The sequence below is a fragment of the Rhipicephalus sanguineus genome, chromosome 11, assembly GCF_013339695.2.
Source record: "Rhipicephalus sanguineus isolate Rsan-2018 chromosome 11, BIME_Rsan_1.4, whole genome shotgun sequence".
NCBI lineage: Eukaryota > Metazoa > Arthropoda > Arachnida > Ixodida > Ixodidae > Rhipicephalus > Rhipicephalus sanguineus.
Window position 1 is genome coordinate 30,891,131 of NC_051186.1, and position 6,000 is coordinate 30,897,130.

The window sequence follows — 6,000 nt, forward strand, 5'->3', positions numbered from 1 at the left end:
AGAGGCTCTGACCGCGGTGTTTGTCGTGTAACACGAAGTGAGCAGCTAGAGGCAGAGTGGAGACGCGTGATACGCACACCGCGACGAGTTGGTCGTCACAACACAGCATCGCGGACGTATGTACGTTTTGAAGGCTCAAAGTTCTGATTCTAACTAGCTAACACCACGTGCGTCATACAAGTAAATCGCAGAATGTTGGTCGTTAGCCCATTCAGGTTTGTTTCGCCCGTGTCCTCCGCGGTTGCCGTAGCTATCTCGGAGGCCACGGTTTTGCCTTTGATTGTACCCCGCGAAAGTGGACACGCACGTATCCCCATTTGCAGTACATACAAACGGAGGACGACCATCAAGAGACCATTTGAGGATGCGTAATAAAACACTCCAATGCACAGGAAGCGAGAGATGAATTAAGGGAGAATACAACTGAAAAGGCGAAAATCGCCGGAGCCATTCGCCCCTGATGAACAGAGTTTTCTACCACTGATCGTAAGATGCATAGCTTAGTAAATTGATCGTGTATGTAAGTACTTTATCGCTGTGGCATACGTATATACCCAATTTTAACGCATTTAGGCTCTAGAGAACGGATGTCGGAGGGCTTGCCTCGAACTCGGTGTCGTGTGATGCTCGCTTGTACTTGCGAGTTGCAGCGCGCGGGAATAACTAAAACTTATTTTGCATTGTACTCGCGGTTCGCTTTGATCAGCTTCCTTTGTTTCCGAAGCGTGGATTGGCGGAAGAAGCTTTCCAGGTCCTTGATTGTCAGGAAACCGCACCTCGACAGCAACGAAAGAGGAGGGTTATATTGCGGCCTATGCACATTCGCTTGCGGGCGGCTCTTTGCACTACCCAGTTAGTGCCAGGGCTACGATGAGGAGCTGGTGGCGGTGTTTTTCGCAGCGCCGCCTGGGCAGAGTCTGACGTCTATGGCGGAACGCCGAACAGATCTTGGAAGCGCACTTTCAACCTTGTCGCTGTCGGAATTTCAGAACAAACAAATATGCACACGTCACCAGGCATTCTGAAAATGAACGTAGCGTTAATTCAAGCCTCCATTCCTGTGAACGCGGAGGCCAGACACTCGCTCAATGCCATCCAGCATACTAAACTTTGACAGCGCAGCTGTTCTTAGCCGACTCTTCGCCGGCGCCGGCGGTGTAGCGCTGGTCACGTGGCCTTGCGATGTGGCGAGAGCGAGGCTCGGTCGGGAGCGGAGGGCTGCGCCGTGCAGAGAGAGGCCTGGCAGAAAGGGGGAAGGCAGTGCCTTGCCGAGAAGTGCGAAAGTGAAGCTTGGTGGAAAAGGGGGGGGGGGGCGACCAGTGGGAGGTACGCCAAGAGGGCCGAGGGTGAGACTCGATGGAAAGCGCGAACCAATGAGAGGTGCGCCTAGAGGGGCGAGGGTGAGGCTCGGCGGAAAGCGCGTCAGAACCCAGCTGTTTGCGAGAGGACTGTCACTAAGAGGCTCGGTGGAGTATAAAGGATGGTGTCAGTTCTTCGAGAGTTCGCTCTTGGTGCCGAGACTGCCTACCGAGGAAGAAGCAGCCCGAAGTAGGCATTAGGAAGGCAAAAGGCGGTTTTCACAAAGTGGATCTGGCTGGATTTCTTGTGTTCAAGAAGCCCTTCGCGGAAAGGCTCCTTTGGTATAAGGCCAATGTAGGCGAAATTATTGAGAGGATCGTGATCTCAATTGGTAATAGACACTAGAAAAAACACCGCACTGTGATAAGCTGTTTCAGCACCAAATACACGTAGTACGATCCGCCCAGCCCAAACTATCTCCCTCTCTAGCCTACGCCTTATGGCTCATTCACACTGGGGAATCCGCCGGCCACAGCGACCGGAATTCGCGCGCCGCCGAAAGTCAACATTGTTCACACCGCTTAGCAACCGCACCGCCGAAACTAGGGCGTCTAGTTGTCATCGTCCCTTCGCGCGAAGGAACGCTGGCATCGACGCGCTCTGCGTTGTGTGCGCGTTTCGTTATGGCGAAGCACATAAACAGGAGCAGGATCCTCGAACTGCTGGGCCTGCTGCAAAGCAACTTTCTGGCGGTGTCTGACGAGGATAAACATGTACTCGCCGAACAAAAGAAACGACGCAAGCAGTAGTGGTTGGTTCGTCCTGATTTGCAAGACGCGAGAAGCTTGGTCGAGCCGAGATAATGCGACTCGTTTTGCGAGATCGCAATGATGTATTGCAAAGATGCTAATCGCGACAACAATTGGCAGTTGTCGAGAGCTACAGGATGATTACGAAAGACTTCGTTGTTGCTGCGGGCTTCGACGACTGTGATATCACAAACACGCCGCCATTTTTCGAATGTTCGACTCGCGTTCCGATTGGTTCGCGGTGAGGGATTCCGGCGGCAGCTGCCGCAAAAATCGGTCCAGGACCGATCGACGCGGAATGGGCTTTTCCGGCGGATATCGCTGCCGCCGAAGCGGATTCCGCGCGCTCTCGCCGCCGAATGTCTCAGTGTGAACGCGTCTGGCATCACCCAAGAACGCCTTGGTTCTTTTCGTCGGTGTATTTATTCATCGACAGTTTTCCGATCTTCATCTTAGCATTGTGGGAATCGCGCGCATCGCCACCCGAACGACAAGTGCTGCGCAGTAGGAGTGCGCGCGTCCCACAGATCCCCTACAAGAGCGCGAGCCGACAAGATGCGGGGGGAGTCGCCGACGGACCGGTCGGGTGTGTACGCGCGTGTGGTGGATGGCCGGCGTGGCGAAGGCTGATCGGTAAATGGAATGTACGGTGGCCGTGAGGACTTTGAATTGCAAGCGTAACTACTGATCGTTTCTTCAATTAATAAATGTTGTCTGAGTTTTGAGTCAGCGTTGTATTCCGTCATTTGCCCAGACGGCGAGAACCCCCACAGCATCAACTAACCCAATGTTGAACACTTCTACAATTTATAAGATTCGTTCAAAAAGCACACTCTCAACTTATCCTTCTTCGTTCGATAAATCTTTTTATTCATTCCTTCTGTCCTCCCCTAATTATTGTTTTACCTCACCTTTTAAGGCGATAGCCTTAAGTGACTAATCATGCAGTGACGCTGAGCGTGAGCCAGAGTGAAGCAAAAAATACAAGTGGCGTTCCTCTCAAGCGTGGCCCGAGGCGCGCGTTCATTTCGTCTTTGCGACGTTCGCGTGACTATAAATATAACAAAAGCGGCGTTCGCGTGGTATAACGTGCACAGTAAAATAACCACACAAGATGTATTTCGCCTTCGAGTCGCCTTAGGTGAAAGTGTAAAGCACCCTGTGAGTTTTTTGTTTGTTCGCTCGTTCGTTTGTTTTTAAATGCGAAGCATTTCTTAGCGAACCTCTGGCACTTTGAGCGTATCTATCTATCTATCTATCTATCTATCTAGCCGCCTACGTCTGGGTGCTCTCATGATCGGCTCCTTAACTTGGTGTAGACCAAAATTTGCATGGGAGGGTAAGAGTATTTGACGAATATGATTGCTGGTTCAGGGCATAAATAACATTAAAATCCTGTCATGTACGTCGTCAAACCCTTTCCACTAGACACGTGTGGCACATACCCGTTTACCACGGGCCGCGGGGTACGGGTATGCGCCACAGGTGATTGACAGTTTATATCTACCCAGGAACAGCGAGGGCAGACATTGGTAACTTAAATGCTAGATCGTTAAGGAAAACCAACATCGGCAGCGTTGACTCAACAAATGGAAAGAATAAAATTTGTGATCCCAGCCTGAATCGAACCCAAGCATTCTGCGCGGCAATCAGGTATTCTACCACTGAGCCACGCCAGGTCTATTAACTGGTTTGGAACAACAGCATACGCAGGCGTTATATCGGTGCAACGTCAATTGTGGTTGTGGTGCTGGCTGTCTAATTTTAAAATAACGCAATAAACACTACATGATAATCCTACGATGTGTACTCCTACGATGCAGGCGTCATATCAGATTAACGTCTGTAGTTCCAGTGTTGGCTCCGCTTTTATAGCGGTCTAATAAAGATTACATTTGTATTCCTACATTTGTATTCCGAGCAAGATATATTGAAGCATTCCTTGACCCCAGAGGAATACATTAACGAAAGTTACACATGATATCCACATCACCGCACCGTAAAGTGCACTTCGTCCGCCAGAACGACGCAGTCTCCTCTTCATTTCTTACGAGGCTGGGCGATGGCCTCATGCTGACCGAGGATGATGCCAGATTGATTGACAGCCGCTTTGTGAATTAGGCTACGTAGGCCACATACGCCCAGGTAGCCTACGAATACGACAAACACCAGCCACTGAGGTTGGTCTGCGTAGCACTATCCAGGCCTACCAGCCTCGACGGCCTATACCTCACCAACGCGAAGGGTGGCTTCAGGTTCCGACATGTCGCCGGCTCTGTCGACAGACAATTTGTCGACGAAATGACCGAGGCATCCACGAATTCCAACAGCTCTACTATACCACATACTTCACTACACATGGACCCTTCGTCACCACGATCACGACCGGATAAACAAGTCATGACCAGCTGCTGGTGCTCACTGATCACGGTGATGACGCCCTTGTTCAAGAACTGTCAAGAACTTCTTCCACACATGCACGCGGGTTCGTGAAACGTGTGTGTGTTCTCGGGACATGTATAAGCACTACATATCACCGTAACACTTCTGGTGTTGGTAATACCTGCGTTGCCATTGGCAGCGTTACCCAACCGTAAACAAGTGGTTATATAACACACATGCGGCTCTTCAGCATATATATGTGTGCGCACAAAATTTATACAAATCTTTAGTATCATTTTGTAACGTGTCACTCAGTAAAAAAAGTTACGCCAGTCGCCTATCCGCCGCATGCTTCGCATAACATCGACTCCCATGGTACGTGGGATCTGCCGAATTTTTTGTTAGTTTGTTTTTCGAACACATGGCACTTCGCCTGTCGCGCCATATTCGCACGCGCTGCGTACTTCGCGGAGGTTCTGGCTCGCGGCAGATGCGGACGTCGGCCAACGTTCGCAGGGCAATGCTGCCGCGTTCGCTTACACGCAAACGGCTTTACGTGCTAGAAACGAGCGCGCATGGCGTGCCGCAGCTAGTTTGACACGGCCAAAGTTCTTTTACGGCCGGCGCAGGCGGGCGCTCATTACTGCGCCGCTTTAGGCACGCATCTCAACTTTCAGAAAGTGATTCCGGTTGCGTTGCCGGGCCTAGATTTTTGTTCGTTTGATAAGGGCGCGTAGTACGGGTCCCGATAACACGTCGGTCTTTACAACGTCCTCGGGAAAGCACTTACTTGCGTTAGTGCATGGCGTGACCAGACGAGCGCACCCTGTCGCGTGTGCGTTATACTATATATGACGCGTCGACTCGAGCCAGGGATAACAAAAGACGACACGTTTGTTTCCGGAGTCGTTTTGTCAATTTATTAAGGGATCTGCCGTAATGACAACACATGGCGCCACTTTACGTTTCTTAGGCAAGCTACATTTCCCGTTAGCGGATGCGTTGTTCTCGCTGGAAGAACCGACAACGAAGCTTTTTATCACTTCCGGTCCGTGTTTGTTTTCTCTCTCTGTCGTGCAGAACTTCCTACAAAGTTACCAAGGGGAAATGTGGAGCGTTATTTTTAAAGGGACACTAAAGAGAAAAACGATTTTCCTCGTGTCAGTAATCTTTCACAATTCCAAGATCTCCACGCTTGCTGCGAGAAGACGCCGAAAAAGAAAATGCGAGGGGCGACGCCACCTTGAAATTCTCGCACCAAACGCAGTGACATCATAGATTTTGACGGAATCTACTGAGTGCTACGCTATAGTTCCTAATCAGTAAAGAATGAAGTACATTGTCCTTTGAGGGGCCGTAGGCGTACCAAGTGTCAGAACTGTGATTCTAGAGCCACTCTGAAGCACATGCTATGGTCGTTATCCATGTCGAGGATTAACGAACAACACTGGGGATGCAGCCTCTAGCGATCGCCTCCGCGCACGCCGGGAGACTGTGTTGCACAGCTCAG